At 48.5% G+C, this 18,215-nt stretch overlaps 1 protein-coding gene across 1 annotated transcript in view; it reads left to right on the top strand.

Annotated features, from left to right (window-relative positions):
- LOC139266669 (serine/threonine-protein kinase MRCK alpha-like) overlaps positions 1 to 18,215 on the top strand; it is a 550,926-nt gene that overhangs the window by 23,615 nt on the left and 509,096 nt on the right. The window contains exon 2 of the mRNA XM_070884257.1: positions 5,891 to 5,982. The gene's annotated coding sequence lies outside the window, so the exon portion shown is untranslated. The remainder of the gene's footprint in view (positions 1 to 5,890; positions 5,983 to 18,215) is intronic.

Below are 18,215 nucleotides of genomic sequence, written 5' to 3'. Positions count from 1 at the left end.
TGTACACAACTCCCACTAACGATTTTTGCCCTTTAGTGTTCTGCAGCTCTACCCATATAGATTCCACATCATCCAAGCTAATGTCTTTCCTAACTATTGCATTAATCTCCTCTTTAACCAGCAATGCTACCCCACCTCCTTTTCCTTTTATTCCATCCTTCCTGAATGTTGAATACCCCTGGATGTTGAGTTCCCAGCCCTGATCATCCTGGAGCCACGTCTCCGTAATCCCAATCACATCATATTTGTTAACATCTATTTGCACAGTTAATTCATCCACCTTATTGCGGATACTCCTTGCATTAAGACACAAAGCCTTCAGGCTTGCTTTTTTAACACCCTTTGTCCTTTTAGAATTTTGCTGTACAGTGGCCCTTTTTGTTCTTTTGCCTTGGGTTTCTCTGCCCTCCACTTTTCCTCATCTCCTTTCTGTCTTTTGCTTTTGCCTCATTTTTGTCTCCCTCTGTCTCCCTGCATAGGTTCCCATCCCCCTGCAATATTAGTTTAACTCCTCCCCAACAGCACTAGCCAACACTCCCCCTAGGACATTGGTTCCGGTCCTGGCCAGGTGCAGACCGTCCGGTTTGTACTGGTCCCACCTCCACCAGAACCGGTTCCAATGCCCCAGGAATTTGAATCCCTCCCTGCTGCACCACTGCTCAAGCCACATATTCATCTGCGCTATCCTGCGATTCCTACTCTGACTAGCACGTGGCACTGGTAGCAATCCCGAGATTACTACTTTTGAGGTCCTACTTTTTAATTTAGCTCCTAGCTCCTTAAATTCTTTTTGTAGGACCTCATCCCTTTTTTTACCTGTATCGTTGGTACCAATGTGCACCACGACAACTGGCTGTTCTCCCTCCCATTTCAGAATGTCCTGCACCCGCTCCGAGACATCCTTGACCCTTGCACCAGGGAGGCAACATACCATCCTGGTGTCTCTGTTGCGGCCGCAGAAACGCCTATCTATTCCCCTCACCATCGAATCCCCTATCACTATCGCGCTCCCAATCTTTTTCCTGCCCTTCTGTGCAGCAGAGCCAGCCACAGTGCCATGAACTTGGCTGATGCTGCCCTCCCCTGATGAGTCATCCCCCCCCAACAGTACTCAAAGCAGTGTATCTGTTTTGCAGGGGGATGACCACAGGGGACCCCTGCACTATCTTTCTTGTACTACTCTTCCTGCTGGTCTTCCATTCCTTATCTGGCTGTGGACCCTTCTCCTGCGGTAAGACCAACTCACTACACGTGATACTCACGTCATTCTCAGCATCGTGGATGTGTAATAAAATTAATGTGTAATAAAACAAGAAATGTGGGTGCGGGTTGGGCTCAGCAGACTTCAACTGTGTCTCCTCACTCACCTTCAATGTGATCTCAGCTCCTGGCAGTCTGCAGTAGCAGATACATTGGGGTTCCCTTGGCTGCTTAGTTGTTATCAATGTAACTATGCCATGTAAACCTGGAAGTCTCTGGTTTGATTCCCAGTCTGTGCTGAGTTAGCTGACTGCAGCTAAAGGTGCTAGAGTTGACCTCTGAATTCCTGAGCTGTGGAGAGGAAGGTGGACCAGAGTGTTCTCTCTTGGAAAGTGATAAATGTGGTACATGGGCAAAGGGGATCTGGTAATACAAATACACAAATCACTAAAAGTTGTGATGTAGATTAATAAGCCCATAACCATTTCAAACCAAGCACTCGGGTTTATTTCTAGAGGGATAAAAATTGAAAAGTAGCTCACTTATACTAAACTTGATTCAAACCTTGGTTCGACCACTGGGTACTGCGTATAGTTTTGGTTGCCGTATTTTAAAAAAGGATATAGAGGCATTGGAGAAGGTGCAAAAAAGATATACAAGGATGATACCAGAACAGTGAGGTTATACCTATTGGGAAAGGATGAATAGCCTAGGTCTCTTTTTTTTTCCTCTCTCTCTCTCTCTCTCTCTCTCTCTCTTGAAAAGAGAAGGCTGAGGGGTAACCTAATAGAGGTCTTTAAAATTATGAAAGGTTTTGATAGAGTAGATGCAGAGTGTGTTTCCACTTGTAAAGAAGAGCAAAACTAGAGGCCAGCAATATAAGCTAGTCTTCAAGAAATCAAATGGGGAATTCAGAAGAAACTGCTTTCAGAACATGGGTACAGGAGCACACCATTCAGCCCCTCGAGCCTGTTCCGCCATTCAATGAGATCATGGCTGATCTGCGATCTAACGCCGTAGACTTGCTTTAACACCTTTGGTTAGCAAAAAGCTATCCATCTCCGATTTAAAATTAACAATTGATCTCACATCAATTGCCGTTTGCGGAAGAGTTCCAAACTTCTGCCACCCTTTGTGTGTAGAAGTGTTCCCTGATTTCACCCCTGAAAGGTCTGGCTCTAATTTCTAGACTGCCCCTAGTCCTAGAATCCCCAACCAGCGGAAATAGTTTCTCTCTATCTACCCTATCTGTTCCCCTTAATATCCTGAAAACTCTGATCATATTACTTCTAAAATCTAGGAATTACAACCCTAATTTATGTAATCTAGAGAATGGTGAGAATGAGGAACTTGCTACCAAAGGTAATAGTGAAGTGCAGCAGCGGCGAAATTAAAAAGGAAATTAGGAAAGCAAAGAGAGGGCATGAAGAAAATATTGGTATAAAATCAAGAAAAACCCAAAGATGTTTTATTCATAAAGATTAAGAGGATAACTCAAGAAAGAGTAGGGTATAGAAGAGATCAAAAAGGTAACCTATGTGTAAAGGTGGAAGGCGTGGGTATGGTTCTTAATAAATACTTTGCATCTGTCTTCACAAAAGAGAGGGATGATGCAGACATTGTAGTTCAGGAGGAATGTGAAATATTAGATGAGATAAATCTAGTGAGAGAGGAAATATTAAGGGGGTTTAGCTTCTTTGAAAGTAGATAAATCTCCAGGCCCAGATGAAATGTATCTCAGGCTGTGAAGAGAAGCAAGGGAGGAAATAGTGGCGGCTCTGACCATCATTTTTCAATCCTCTCTAGCTACAGGTGTGTGCCGGAGGACTGCTAACATTGTACCGTTGTTTTAAAAAGGGATAAACCGAGTAATTACAGGCCAGTCAGCCTAACCTCGGTGGTGGGAAAATTCTGAGGGACAGGATAAATCTTCATTTGGAAAGGCACGATTAAACAAGGACAGTTGGCATGGATTTGTTAAGTGATGGTCGTGTCTGAGTCACTTGATTGAATTTTTTGAGGAGGTAACATGTTTGATGTAGTCTACATCGATTTTAGCAAGGCTTTCGACGGTCCACATGACAGACTGGTCAGAAAAGTAAAAGCCCACGGGATCCAAGGGAAAGTGGCAAGTTGGATCCAAAATTGGCTAAGTGGCAGGAAACATAGAAACATAGAAAATAGGTGCAGGTGCAGGCCATTCGGCCCTTCGAGCCTGCACCACCATTCAATATGATCATGGCTGATCATGCAACTTCAGTACCCCACTCCTGCCTTCTCTCCATACCCCCTGATCCCTTTAGCCGTAAGGGCCACATTTAACTCCCTTTTGAATATATCCAACGAACTGGACTCAACAACTTTCTGTGGTCGAGAATTCCACAGGTTCACAACTCTCTGGGTGAAAAAGTTTCTCCTCATCTCGGTCCTATATGGCTTACCCCTTATCCTTAGACTGTGACCCCTGGTTCTGGACTTCCCCAACATCGGGAACATTCTTTCTGCATCTAACCTGTCCAATCCTGTCAGAATGTTATATGCTTCTATGAAATCCCCTCATTCTTCTAAATTCCAGTGAATATAAGCTTAGTCGATCCAGTCTTTCTTCATATGTCAGTCCTGCCATCCTGGGAATCAGTCTGGTGAATCTTTGCTGCACTCCCTCAATAGCAAGAATGTCCTTCCTCAGATTAGGAGACCAAAACTGCACACAATACTCAAGGTGTGATCTCACCAAGGCCCTGTACAACTGCAGTAAGACCTCCCTGTTCCTATACTCAAATTATTTCGCTATGAAGGCCAACATGCCATTTGCTTTCTTTACCGCCTGTTGTACCTGCATGCCTACTTTCAATGACTGATGTACCATGACATCCAGGTCCCCTTTTACTAATCTGTCACCATTCAGATAATATTCTGCCTTCCTGTTTTTGCCACCAAAGTGGATGACCTCACAAAGGAAATGGTCGATGGGTGTTTTTGTGACTGGAAGACTGTTTCCAGTGGGGTACTGCAGGGCTCAGTACTAGGTCCCTTGCTTTTTGTAGTATATATCAATAATTTAGGCAATAAGTTTGCAGATGATACAAAATTGGCTGTGTTTATAATAGTGAAGAAGAAAGCTGCAGGAAGATATCAATGAACTGGTCAGGTGGGCAGAAAAGTGACACATGGAATTCAATCCGGAGAAGTGTGAGGTAATCCATTTGGAGAGGGCGAACAAGGAAAGGGAATACACATTAAATGGTAGGATACTGAGAAGTGTAGAGGAACAAAGGGACCTTGGAGTGCATGTCCACAGATTCCCTGAAAGTAGCAGGCTAGGGAGATAAGGTGGTTAAGAAGGCATACGGAATACTTTCCTTTATTAGCCAAGGCATGGACTACAAGAGCAGGGGGATTATGCTTGAACTGTATAAAACACTTGTTCGGCCACAGCTAGAGTACTGCGTACAGTTCTGGTCACCACATTACAGGGAAGATGTGATTGCACTAGAGAGGGTACAGGGGAGATCTACAAGGATGTTACCAGGACTGGAGAATTTTAGTTATGAGGAAAGATTGGATAGGCTGGGTTTGTTTTCTTTGGAACAGATCAGGCTTGGGGAGACCTGATTGAGGTGTATAAAATTGAGGGGTCTAGATAGAGTGGAAAGGAAGGATCTATTTCCCTCAGCAGAGAGGTCAATAACCAGGGGGCATAGATTTAAAATAATTGGTAGAAGGATTAGAGGGGAATTGAGGAGAACATTATTCACCCAGAGGGTGGTAAGGGTGGTAGAGGCAGAAACCCTCATCGCATTTAAAAAGCACTTGGATATGAACTTAATGTGCTGAACCGACAAGGCTACGGACCAGGAGCTGGAAGGTGGGATTAGGCTGGATAGCTCTTTTCCAGCTGGCACAGACACAATGGGCCAAATGGCCTCCTTCTGTGCAGTAAATTTCTATCATTCTATGAAATAGAGGGTTATGCTGAAAGTTAGATGAGGAAGGATGGGAGGAGGCTCGCGTGGAGCATAAATGCCAGCATAAACTGGTTGGGCCAAATGGCCTATTTCTGCACTGTGTACTCTAATTGCTATCAAGTGACCACACCCCTCCTCAGCTAGAAAATATGGGTGTGTGGATGGTGGTGAGGACAGCATGGGGCTCGACTGCTGAATAGTCATCCAAAAATACTGTCTGGCCCACACTGACGAATAACCACTTGGGTTAGGTACCAGAAGGTTGAGTGCCTGTAAAATCATACCCCAATACCTTCAGGAGGATGGGAGGAGCAGAAAATGGAGTTGGACAGAATAGTTGCAATAATGAGCTTCAGTGGAGAGAGATGAGACATAAAGCAGGAGGGAACCAGTTCCCTAAATACTGAAGTATAACATTTACCAGCTAAAATATAAAAAACATATGCATATAAGTTTAAACAGGATCAGGAGCAGAAAGTGCGATTGTAGCAAGTAAGTTTGACTTGGCTAAACCTTGGAAGATGTCACAAGACTGAGTTGTTAAAGTTTGGAAATATGTGAGATATTTGGTGTGAAGTTATTTTACTTGGGTAGAATTGTGTTTCCACAGAATCAGATGCTTTCTGGGCATGATGCATGCCATGCAATGAATTGAGTATTAAATAGTGCCGTTTTAATAATCAGAATAAAATGTGTAAATAAATTCTTTATTCTTTATTAAGATAGATGGAGAAAAGTAGAAAGAGAATTGCCATTACAATCACACTGTGTACCCAGCTCTACTGTATTCAATCTGGGAAGAAAATGAAACAAGGTAATAAAACATGGGTCATTTTTATAAAGTTTATTATATCAAAATGAAGTGCTATCTAATAGATTAGTGGGGAAATTTATTATTGCTGGTGAAATCAGAAGGTTGAACATGTGAAAAGAAGTGTGGGAATCAGCGGCAGTTTACACATGTATAGAGCCTTTAATATAGAAAAATATTCCATGGCTGGGGGTGGGGGGAATGCTGACACAAGCTATGATGGGAGAGTTGACCAAAGGTTTGGTTAAAAATATGACCTTTAAATGATGAACTTGCTTGTTTACTGTGCATTTTCCAAATTTACAACACTTCAAAATGCTTTGGATTACTTTGGAAATGTAGCCACTGTTTTGTAGACAAATGCAGCAGTGAGATATATGACCAGTTAATCTATTTTGGTGATGCTTATTTTTTTTTAAAATTAATTCTGGGATGTGGGCATGGCTGTCCAGGCCAGTATTTATTGCCCATCTCTCAGTTGTCCTTTTTGTGAGCCACCTTTTTGAACCGCTGCAGTTCGTGTGGTGAAGGTACTCCCACAGTGCTGTTGGGGAGGGAGTTCCAGGATTTTGACCCAGCGACAATGAATGAACGCTGATATATTTCCAAATCAGGATGGTGTGTAACTTGGAGGGGAACTTGAAGGTGATGGTGCTCACATGCGGCTGTTGTTCTTATCCTTCTAGGTCATAGAGGTCGCGGGTTTGGCAGGTGCTGCCGAAGAAGCCGTGGCGAGTTGCTGCAGTGCATCTTATAGATGGTATACACTGCAGCCACGGTGCGCCGGTGGTGGAGGGAGTGAATGTTGAAGGTGATGGATCGGGTGCCAATCAAGTGGGCTGCTTTGACCTGGATGGTGTTCAGCTTCTTGAGTGTTGTTGGAGTTGCACCCATTCAGGAAAATGGAGAATATTCCATCACATTCCTGACTTGTGCCTTGTAGATGGTGGAAAGGCTTTGGGGAGTCAGGAGGTGAGACAATCGCTGCAGAATACCCAGCCTCTGACCTGCTCTTGTTGCCACGGTATTTATATGGCTGATCCAGTTCAGTTTCTGTTCAATGATGACCCCCAGGATGTTAATGGTAGGGGTTTAGGCATTGGTAATGCTGTTGAATATCAAGGGGAGGTGGGTTAGACTCTCGCTTGTTGGAAATGTTCATTGCCTTGCACTTGTGTGGCGAATGTTACATCCCACTTTTCAGCCTAAGCCTGAATGTCGGCCAGGTCTTGCTGCATGCGGGCATGGACTGCTTCATTATCTGAGGCGTTGCGAATAGAACAGAACACTCTGCAATCATTAGCGAACATAGAAACATAGAAAATAGGTGCAGGAGTAGGCCATTCGGCTCTTCGAGCCTGCACCACCATTCAATAAGATCATGGCTGATCATTTACCTCAGTACTCCTTTCTTGCTTTCTCTCCATACCCCTTGATCCCTTTAGCCATAAGGGCCATACTGAACTCCCTGTTGAATATATCCAATGAACTGGCATCAACAGCAGGGAATTCCACAGGTTAACAACACTCTGAGTGAAGAAGTTTCTCCTCATCTTGGTCCTAAATGGCCTATCCCTTATCCTAAGACTGTGTCCCCTGGTTCTGGACTTCCCCAACATCGGGAACATTCTTCCCACATCTAACCTGTCCAGTTCCGTCAGAATCTTATACGTTTCTATGAGTTCCCCTCTCATCCTTCTAAACTCCAGTGAATAAAGGCCCAGTTGATCCAGTCTCTCCTCATATGACAGTCCAGCCATCCCTGGAATTAGTCTAGTGAACCTTCGCTGCACTCTCTCAATAGCAAGAAAGTCCTTCCTCGAATTAGGAGACCAAAACTGAACACACTATTCCAGGTGAGGCCTTATTAAGGCCCTGTACAACTGCAGTAAGACCTCCCTGCTCCTATACTCAAATCCCCTAGCTATGAAAGCCAGCATATCATTTACCTTCTTCACCGCCTGCTGTACCTGCATGCCAACTTTCAATGACTGATGAACCATGACACCCAGATCTCTTTGCACCTCCCCTTTTCCTAATCTGCCACCATTCAGATAATATTTTGCCTTCGTGTTTTTGCCCCCAAAATGGATAACCTCACATTTATCCACATTATACTGCATCTGCCATGCATTTGCCCACTCACCTAACCTGTCCAAGTCACCCTGCAGCCTCTTAGCATGCTCCTCACAGCTCACGCCGCCACCCAGTTTAGTGTCATTTGCAAACTTGGAGATATTACACTCAATTCCTTCATCCAAATCATTAATGTATATTGTAAAGAGCTGGGGTCCCAGCACTGAGCCCTGCGGCACTCCACTAGTCACTACCTGCCATTCTGAAAAGGACCCGTTTATCCTGACTCTGCTTCCTGTCTGCCAACCAGTTCTCTATCCACGTCAGTGCATTACCCCCAATACCATGCGCTTTGACTTTGCATGCCAATCTCTTGTGTGGGACCTTGTCAAAAGCCTTTTGAAAGTCCAAATACACCACATCCACTGGTTCTCCCTTGTTAGATACTCAAAAAAAATTCCAGAAGATTCGTCAAGTATGATTTCCCTTTCATAAATCCATGCTGACTTGGAGCGATCCTGTCACTGCTTTCCAAATGCTCTGCTATTTCATCCTTAATGATTGATTCCAACATTTTCCCCACTACTGATGTCAGGCGAACCGGTCTATAATTACCCGTTTTTCTCCCTCCTTTTTAAAAAAAAAAAGTGGTGTTACATTAGCTACCCTCCAGTCCATAGGAACTGATCCAGAGTCGATAGACTGTTGGAAAATGATCACCAATGCATCCACTATTTCTAGGGCCACTTCCTTAAGTACTCTGGGATGCAGACTATCAAGCCCCGGGGATTGATCAGCCTTCAATCCCATCAATTTCCCAAACACAATTTCCCACCTGATAAGGATATCCTTCAGTTCCTCCTTCTCACTGGACCCACTGTCCCCTCTTACATTCGGAAGGTTATTCGTGTCTTCCTTTGTGAAGACAGACCGAAGTATTTGTTCAATTGGTCTGCCATTTCTTTGATCCCCATTATAAATTCACCTGAATCCGACTGCAAGGGACCTACATTTGTCTTCACTAATCTTTTACTCTACTCATATTTATAGAAGCTTTTGCAGTCAGTTTTTATGTTCCCTGCAAGCTTTCTCTCCTACTCTATTTTCCCCCTCTTAATTAAACTCTTAGTCCTCCTATTGAATTCTAAATTTCTCCCAGTCCTCAGGTTTGTTATTTTTTCTAGCCAATTTATATGCCTCTTCCTTGGGTTTAACACTATCCTTAATTTCCCTTATTAGCCACGGTTGAGCCACCTTCCCCGTTTTATTTTTACTCCAGACAGAGATGTACAATTGCTGAAGTTCATCCATGTGATCTTTAAATGTTTGCCATTGCTTATCCACCGTCAACCCTTTAAGTATCCTTTGCCAGTCTATTCTAGCCAATTCACGCCTCATACCGTCAAACTTACCTTTCCTTAAGTTCAGGACCCTAGTTTCCGAATTAACTTTGTCACTCTCCATCCTAATAAAGAATTCTACCATATTATGGTCACTCTTCCCCAAGGGGCCTCGCACAACAAGATTGCTAATTAGTCCCTTCTTATTACACATCACCCAATCTAGGATGGCCAGCTCTCTGGTTGATTCCTCGACATACTGGTCGAGAAAACCACCCCTAATACACTCCAGGAAATCCTCCTGTAACGCATTACTACCAGTTTGGTTAGCCCAATCAATATGTAGATTAAAGTCGCCCATGATAACTGCTGTACCTTTATTGCACACATCCCTTAATTCTTGTTTGATGCTGTCCCCAACCTCACTACTACTGTTTGGTGGTCTGTACACAACTCCCACTAGCGATTTCTGCCCTTTTGGTATTCTGCAGCTCCACCCATACCAATTCCACATCATCCAGGCTAATGTCCCTCCTTACTATTGCATTAATTTCCTCTTTAACCAGCAACGCCACTCCGCCTCCTTTTCCTCTCTACCTAGCCTTCCTAAATGTTGAATAGCCCTGGATGTTGCGTTCCCAGCCTTGGTCACCCTGGAGCCATGTCTCCGTGATGCCAATTACATCATATCCGTTAACTGCTGTCTGCGCAGTTAATTCGTCCACCTTATTCCGAATACTCCTCGCATTGAAGCACCGAGCCTTCAGGCTTGTCTTTTTAACACACTTTGCCCCTTTAGAATTTTGCTGTAATGTGGACCTTTTTGTTTTTTGCCTTGGGTCTCTCTGCCCTCCACTTTTACTATTCTCCTTTCTATCTTTTGCTTCTGCCTCCATTTTATTTCCCTCTGTCTCCCTGCATAGGTTCCCATCCCCCTGCCATGTTAGTTTAACTCCTCCCCAACAGCACTAGCATACAGTCCCTCCAGGACATTGGTTCCGGTCCTGCCCAGGTGCAGACCGTCCGGTTTGCTGGTCCCACCTCCCCCAGATCCGGTTCCAATGTCCCAGGAATTTGAATCCCTCCCTTGTGTACTACTCCTCAAGCCACGTATTCATCTGAGCTCTCCTGCGATTCCTACTCTGACTAGCACTTGGCACTGGTAGCAATCCTGAGATCCTACTTTTGAGGTCCTACTTTTTAATTTAGCTCCGAGCTCCCTAAATTCATCTCGTAGGACCTCATCCTGTTTTTTTACCCATTTCTGACCTTATGATAGAGGGAAGGTCATTGATGAAGCAGCTGAAGATGGTTGGGCTTAGGACACTGCCCTGAGGAACTCCTGCAGCGATGTCCTGGGGCTGTGATGATTGACCTCCAACAACCACAACAACATCCTTTGTGCTCGGTATGACTCTAGCCAATGGAGAGTTTTCCCCCCGATTCCCATTGACTTCAGTTTTACTAGGGATCCTTGATGCCTAGTAAAATCGGTCAAATGCTGCCTTGGTGTCAAGGACAGTCACTCTCTCCTCACCTCTGGAATTCAGCTCTTTTGTCCACGTTTGGACCAAGGGTGTAATGAGGTCTGGAGCCGATTGGTCCTGGCGGGATCCAAACTGCGTATCAGTGAGCAGGTTATTGACAGTAAGTGCCGCATTATAGCACTGTCAATGACACCTTCCATCCTTTTGCTGATGATTGAGAGTAGACTGATGGGGCAGTAATTAGTCAGATTGGATTTGTCCTGCTTTTTGTGAACTGGACATACCTGGGCAGCATTCCACATTATTGGATAGACGCCAGTGCTTTAGCTGTACTGGAACAGCTTGGCTAGAGGTGTGGCTAGTTCTGGAGCACAAGTCTTCAGCATGACAGCCAGGATGTTGTCAAGGGCCCATAGCCTTTGCTGTATCTAGTGCGCTCAGCAACTTCTTGATATCACGTGGAGTGAATTGAATTGACTGAAGACTAGCTTCTATGATGGTTGGGACCTCAGGAGGAGGCCGATATTCAGCTACTCGGCACTTCTAGCTGAAGATGGTTGCAAATTCTCAGCCTTGTCTTTTGCACTTGCGTGCAGGGCTCCGCCATCATTGAGGATGACGATATTCATGGAGACTCCTGCTCCCATTAGTTGTTTAATTGTCCACCACCATTGACGACTGGATGTGGCAGGACTGCAGAGATTTGATCTGATCCGTTGATTGTGAGATCACTTAGCTCTGTTTATAGTGTGCTGCTTAGCATGCATGTAGTGCTGTGTTGCAGCTTCCCCAGGTTGGTACCTCATTTTTAGGTACGCCTGGTGTTGCTCCTGGCATGCTCTTCTGCACGTCTCATTGAACCAGGGTTGGTCCCCTGTCTTGAAGGTAATGGTGAGTAGGCAGATACTTAATCGATCAAAATCGCTGCACTGGCAGCCCTTGTTTAATCATTGTCTTAAGGGAACAGTGGCGTGGTGGTTATGCTGCTAGACTGGTAATCCAGAGGCCTAGATTGATGGTCGAGGGACATGAGTTCGGGTCCTACTATGGCACTGGGAAATTTGAATTCAGTTCATTAAATAAATCTGGAATTTAAAAAAACAAGTGGTATCAGTGGCGATGACCATGAAACTACCAGATTGTTATGGAGGCCCATGGCAGGGGGGTCTGCCACCCTTGCCTGGTATGACCTGTGTGTGACTCCAGACCCATAGCAATGTGGTTGACGCTTAACTGCCCCTCTGAAATGGCCCAGTTGTTCAAGAGCAATGAGGGATGGGCAATGAATGCTGGCCTTGCCAGTGACGCCCACACCCCATGAATGAATTTAAAAAAATGTACAGGCTGGTGGAATTCCTCCGAGGTGCTCCCACTTCAGGGTTTTACACCGGGAGAACGCCGAGGAATTTAGATTGTGTTTTTTATAAAAAAGGAAACTGATTTTCACGTTGTCACACACGGCTGTTTACGCCATTGGCATCGGTGGGGGCGGGGCGGGCAGCAAGAGAGCAAAGGACTATTCTTGGTGTAGCGGGTGATTGTGGCGGAGGTGCGGCGAATGTTTTTGTGGCGGAGGAGCGGTGAGGGATCGTGGCAGAGGTGCAGCGAATGTTTGTGGCGGAGGAGTGGCGAGAAATCGTGGCGGAGATGCGGCAAATGAGGGTATGGGGCCCAGAAGAGCCGAGAGCACGGGCCAGCCCACACTGCGATATGTGTGCGCGCTAGGTCTGTGCAGCAGAGCAGGTCTCCAGTCGTCCTGGTTAACCCTTGCCACTGGATAAAGGCCTAGCTCTGTCAAACCCGTGTGGTGGCTGGTATGCAACGGTCACCACACTTTAATAAAAAAAAAAAATTCCACGCACAGGCAACTTCCACCACCTCAATTGGAGTTCAGGACTGCAATATCGGATCCTTCACTGAAACATCTGTGAACTCGTGGAAGCAAGTCATCCGATGAATGATAGAGTGAGAGATATGAGGTTACAGATTGTGGTGGAATACAATTCTGCTGTGGCTGATGGCCCACAGTGCCTCATGGATGCCCAGTTTTGAGCTGCTAGATCTGTTCTGAAACTATATCCCATTTAGCACAACACAAAGGAGGCTCGCTTCAGTGTGAAGACAGGATTTTGTTTCCCCAAGGACTGTGCGGTGATCACTGCTACCAGTGCTGTCATGGACAGATGCATCTGCAATTGCTAGATTGGTGAGGACAAAATTAAGTAGGTTTTACCCTCGTGTTGGTTCTCTCTCCACCTGCTGCAGGCCCAGTCTGGCAGCTATGTCCTTCAGGACTCTGCCAGCTCGGTCAGTAGTGGTGCTACCGAGCCACTCTTGGTGATGGACATTGAAGTCCCCCACCCAGAGTATATTCTGTGCTCTTGCTACCCTCAGCGCTTCTTCCAAGTGGTGTTTAACATGGAGGAGTACTGATTCATCAGCTGAGGGTGAGCGGTAGGTAGTAATCGACAGAATGCTTCCTTGCCTATGTTTGACCTGAAGCCACGAGACTTCCAGGGCCACTCCCTCCCACTGTATACCACTGAGCCACCACTTCAGACATGACCTACCCAGGGATGGTGATGGAGGAGTCTGGGACATTGGCTTAAAGGTATGATTTTGTGAGTATGACTATGTCAGGCTGTTGCTTGCCTAGTCTGTGGGACAGCTCTCCAAATTTTGGCACAAGTCCCCAGATGTTAGTGAGGAGGACTTGGCTGGGTGTGCCATTGTTGTGTCCTAAGCCGGTTCCAAGGTTGATGCCCGGTGGTCCGTCCAGTTTTATTCTTATTGTTTCTTGTAGCGGTTTGTTACAACCGAGTGGCTTGCTAGGCCATTTCAGAGGGCAGTTAAGAGTCAACCACATTGCTGTGGGTTCTGGAGTCACACATAGGCCAGACCAGGTAAGGGCAACAGATTTCCTTCCCTAAAGGATGTTAGTGAACCAGATGGGTTTTTACGATAGTGCGGTAGTTGAATGGGGCCCAAGTTTCCCCAGGAGTTGCTCCGATTTTTTTGGAGTAACTTAAAAATCACAATTCTCCCATTTACTTTAATGTGCTTCAGTGTAAGTGAGTTATTTTTTTTTTTTTAAGTTTTTTTTTCAAAAGGGGGCGTTACCAGCCACTTGCGCCTGTTTTGGCCATTTAAGCAAGTTTAGCCAGCGTATGTGGCCACTTGTGTCCGCTCAGAAAAACCTTGCGGTGAATTAAGAAATCAGCATAGGTAGCCAGAGATGGCGGGGGGGGGGGGGGGGGGGAAGGAAGGAAGGAAGGAAAGTGAGAAAGCACTAAACACCTTCACAAACAACATTAAAGAAGCATAAAAACCATCATCAATAATAAATGAAAAATAAATCAATTACTAAAAAATAAAAAGTCCTACCTCACCGACAGCAGCACGCACCGGTGCAAGCCCTTCGGCCAGGGCTAGGGGCGGGAGGCTCGCAACAAGCAGCAGGAGAGCCCTCCGAGGCACGGCATGCCGCACTGGCAAGCCCTTCGGTCAGCGCTAGGTGTGGGAGACTCGAACAAGCAACAGGAGAGCCCTCCGGGCTGGTTACCCTGAGAAAATGGTGGTGGACCTTCTTGAACTGCTGTGGTGATGGTGCTCGAGCATTTATGGCTTTCTTTTGTCTCTACTATATGACACTAGCTTGAGGCACTGCAAAATCTAACTAAAGCAGTGGGTCAATTCATTCTTGTTGAACAATATAAATAGAAATAAATATGTCGGTCTAGTTTGTAGTAGCAATCTTAGCCAAAACGGATCCGAGGAACTGTTATTTTTTTTCATGTGAAAGCATGTGATTGAACAAGTGTTCCTTTTACCAAAGCGTTACATTAACTAGTTTGTATAATAAACTGAGACACGGGTGCGAGGAGAGGGGAGAGAGATATGGGACAGGAAGGCAGCAGGCCACTCGGCCCGGGATAGGGACGGCGAGCATCGGGACGCGCTGGGAGGGCAAGGAGCTACTGCGCATGCGTGCAGACGCCACTGCGCATGCGCACCGCTGTCGGCACTGTTTGCGGTGCAGGGCTGTAGCTCCGCCCCCCCACTGTGATTGCCACGCCGCGCCAGACCCTAGGTCGGTCCATGGGGCGAGGAGGATCAGCAGCTACATTTTCGGCACCGTTTTTGGAGTTAAAAAGTCGGCGAACCATGGGTAAGTGTGCTGGAAAAAGGGATTGGGGAAACTTTGGGCCATGGTCACCATTACTGACACGAGTATTTTATTCCAGATTTATTTCATTACCTGAATTTAAATTCCACAGCTGCCATGGCGGTATTTGAACTCCGAATTATATGTCCAGGACTCTGGATTACTAGTCCCGTAACTTAACCACTATGCTACCGTTCTCGATTGATGAATAAATGATGGCCAGTATACAAGAAAACTTCGTTCTTTGAATAGTGCTATGAGATCTTTTATGTCCACCTGAGCAGGCAGTCGAGGCCTTGATTTAACATTACATCCAAATAATGGCACCTCCTATAATGCAACACTCTCTCAGTACTGGAGTGAAGTGTCAGCCTGGATTGCATGCTCAAATTCTTTAGCGGAACTTTAAACCACACCATCTGAATGTTGCTTTTGGGCCAAGATAGTTTTTAAGGTATTATGTAGCTTTGGAAAAAAAGAGAGAGCCAAGGATAGAGCTTTGGGGTGTGGAAGTGGCAATTGCATTTATGGGAAGAGAGGCCATTCTTGGCATTGCCCTGGTTGTATTGAGCCAATTGGGAATGGAACCACAAGAGGACATTTCAGGGGGCTGGAGAACAGAGGAGAGATGATGGATGAGGATGTTGTGGTCAACTGTGTTGGATGCCACAGAAGTTGTCAAGGAAGGATAATGCACTGTAGTAAGTATGCCATATATGACTTTGGCCAGGCACTGCTAGTGGAAATAGTGCAAGAGGTTATCTTCTGAGCTGAAGCTCCCAACTTCAGGTTCCTGATGCTTGGACTTTGCAGGTCGAGTGAGTTTCACCTGTACTTCTTGGTGCAGTGAGCAGTGCAGGAACTGAACTGAAAGGAATTGAACAGGGACTTTTGAGAGTTGGACATGGACTTTGGAGGCAACAGCATGTTCATGGACATTGGAGCGGAAGTGAGATTAGAAATGAGTAATAGAGAGGGAAAGGATTTGAGGAGGTGATTCATTGAGACAAGGGACCCAAGTTTCAGGCCGTGCCGAGACGGCGCAGCCCTGACCTGGACGCCCGTTTTTCGCGCCACAAAGTGCGCCTAAAAAAACTCATCTATTCTCCGGCTCCCTGCAGGTCCTCTGGAGCTGGGCGCGGCGCAGCATGAACTGTGGGGGCGGAGCCAGGTCAGTGCGCTACTGCACATGTGCGCTACAGTGGGAGGGGCCCGAAGCACACAGCCCCGAGCCCTGACCCAATGGCCTCACTGGGGCTGCGTGGATGAGGCTCGCCTCCCGCTTCCTCCCGACCCGACCCGACTTGACTCGCGCTCCTGCTCCCAGGACCGGACCCGACCTCCGCTTCCCCCCGCCCCGGCGACCCGACCTCCGATCCCTCCCTCCCCTTCTCTCCTCCCCCCCTCCTTCTCTCCTCCCCCCCCCTCCTTCTCTCCTCCCCCCCTCCTTCTCTCCTCCCCCCTCCTTCTCTCCTCCCCCCCTCCTTCTCTCCTCCCCCCCTCCTTCTCTCCTCCCCCCTCCTTCTCTCCTCCCCCCCTCCTCTCTCTCCTCCCCCCCCTCCTTCTCTCCTCCCCCCCCCTCCTTCTCTCCCCCCCTCCTTCTCTCCTCCCCCCCCTCCTTCTCTCCTCCCCCCCCTCCTTCTCTCCTCCCCCCCCTCCTTCTCTCCTCCCCCCCTCCTTCTCTCCTCCCCCCCCTCCTTCTCTCCTCCCCCCCTCCTTCTCTCCTCCCCCCCCTCCTTCTCTCCTCCCCCCCCTCCTTCTCTCCTCCCCCCCCTCCTTCTCTCCTCCCCCCCCTCCTTCTCTCCTCCCCCCCCTCCTTCTCTCCTCCCCCCCCTCCTTCTCTCCTCCCCCCCCTCCTTCTCTCCTCCCCCCCCTCCTTCTCTCCTCCCCCCCCTCCTTCTCTCCTCCCCCCCCCTCCTTCTCTCCTCCCCCCCTCCTTCTCTCCTCCCCCCCTCCTTCTCTCCTCCCCCCCCTCCTTCTCTCCTCCCCCCCTCCTTCTCTCCTCCCCCCCCTCCTTCTCTCCTCCCCCCCCTCCTTCTCTCCTCCCCCCCTCCTTCTCTCCTCCCCCCCTCCTTCTCTCCTCCCCCCCCCCTCCTTCTCTCCTCCCCCCCCCTCCTTCTCTCCACCCTCCCCCCCTCCTTCTCTCCTCCCCCCCCCCTTCTCTCCTTCCCCCCCCTCCTTCTCTCCTCCCCCCCCCTCCTTCTCTCCTCCCCCCCCTCCTTCTCTCCTCCCCCCCCTCCCCTTCTCTCCTCCCCCCCTCCCCTTCTCTCCTCCCCCCTCTCCTCCCCCCCCTCCCCTTCTCTCCTCCCCCCCCCTCCCCTTCTCTCCTCCCCCCCCCTCCCCTTCTCTCCTCCCCCCCCCTCCCCTTCTCTCCTCCCCCCCCCCTCCCCTTCTCTCCTCCCCCCCCTCCCCTTCTCTCCTCCCCCCCCCTCCCCTTCTCTCCTCCCCCCCCCTCCCCTTCTCTCCTCCCCCCCCCCTCCCCTTCTCTCCTCCCCCCCCCCTCCCCTTCTCTCCTCCCCCCCCCCTCCCCTTCTCTCCTCCCCCCCCTCCCCTTCTCTCCTCCCCCCCCCCCTCCCCTTCTCTCCTCCCCCCCCTCCCCTTCTCTCCTCCCCCCCCTCCCCTTCTCTCCTCCCCCCCCCTCCCCTTCTCTCCTCCCCCCCCCTCCCCTTCTCTCCTCCCCCCCCTCCCCTTCTCTCCTCCCCCCCCTCCCCTTCTCTCCTCCCCCCCCTCCCCTTCTCTCCTCCCCCCCTCCCTTCTCTCCTCCCCCCCCTCCCCTTCTCTCCTCCCCCCCCTCCCCTTCTCTCCTCCCCCCCCTCCCCTTCTCTCCTCCCCCCCCTCCCCTTCTCTCCTCCCCCCCCCTCCCCTTCTCTCCTCCCCCCCCTCCCCTTCTCTCCTCCCCCCCCCTCCCCTTCTCTCCTCCCCCCCCCTCCCCTTCTCTCCTCCCCCCCCTCCCCTTCTCTCCTCCCCCCCCCTCCCCTTCTCTCCTCCCCCCCCTCCCCTTCTCTCCTCCCCCCCCTCCCCTTCTCTCCTCCCCCCCCCTCCCCTTCTCTCCTCCCCCCCCCCTCCCCTTCTCTCCTCCCCCCCCTCCCCTTCTCTCCTCCCCCCCCTCCCCTTCTCTCCTCCCCCCCCCTCCCCTTCTCTCCTCCCCCCCCTCCCCTTCTCTCCTCC

The sequence above is a fragment of the Pristiophorus japonicus genome, chromosome 7 (genome assembly GCF_044704955.1).
Source record: "Pristiophorus japonicus isolate sPriJap1 chromosome 7, sPriJap1.hap1, whole genome shotgun sequence".
NCBI lineage: Eukaryota > Metazoa > Chordata > Chondrichthyes > Pristiophoridae > Pristiophorus > Pristiophorus japonicus.
Note: the sequence above shows the minus strand (reverse complement) of the source record. Positions and strands in the feature narration are given on the sequence as shown.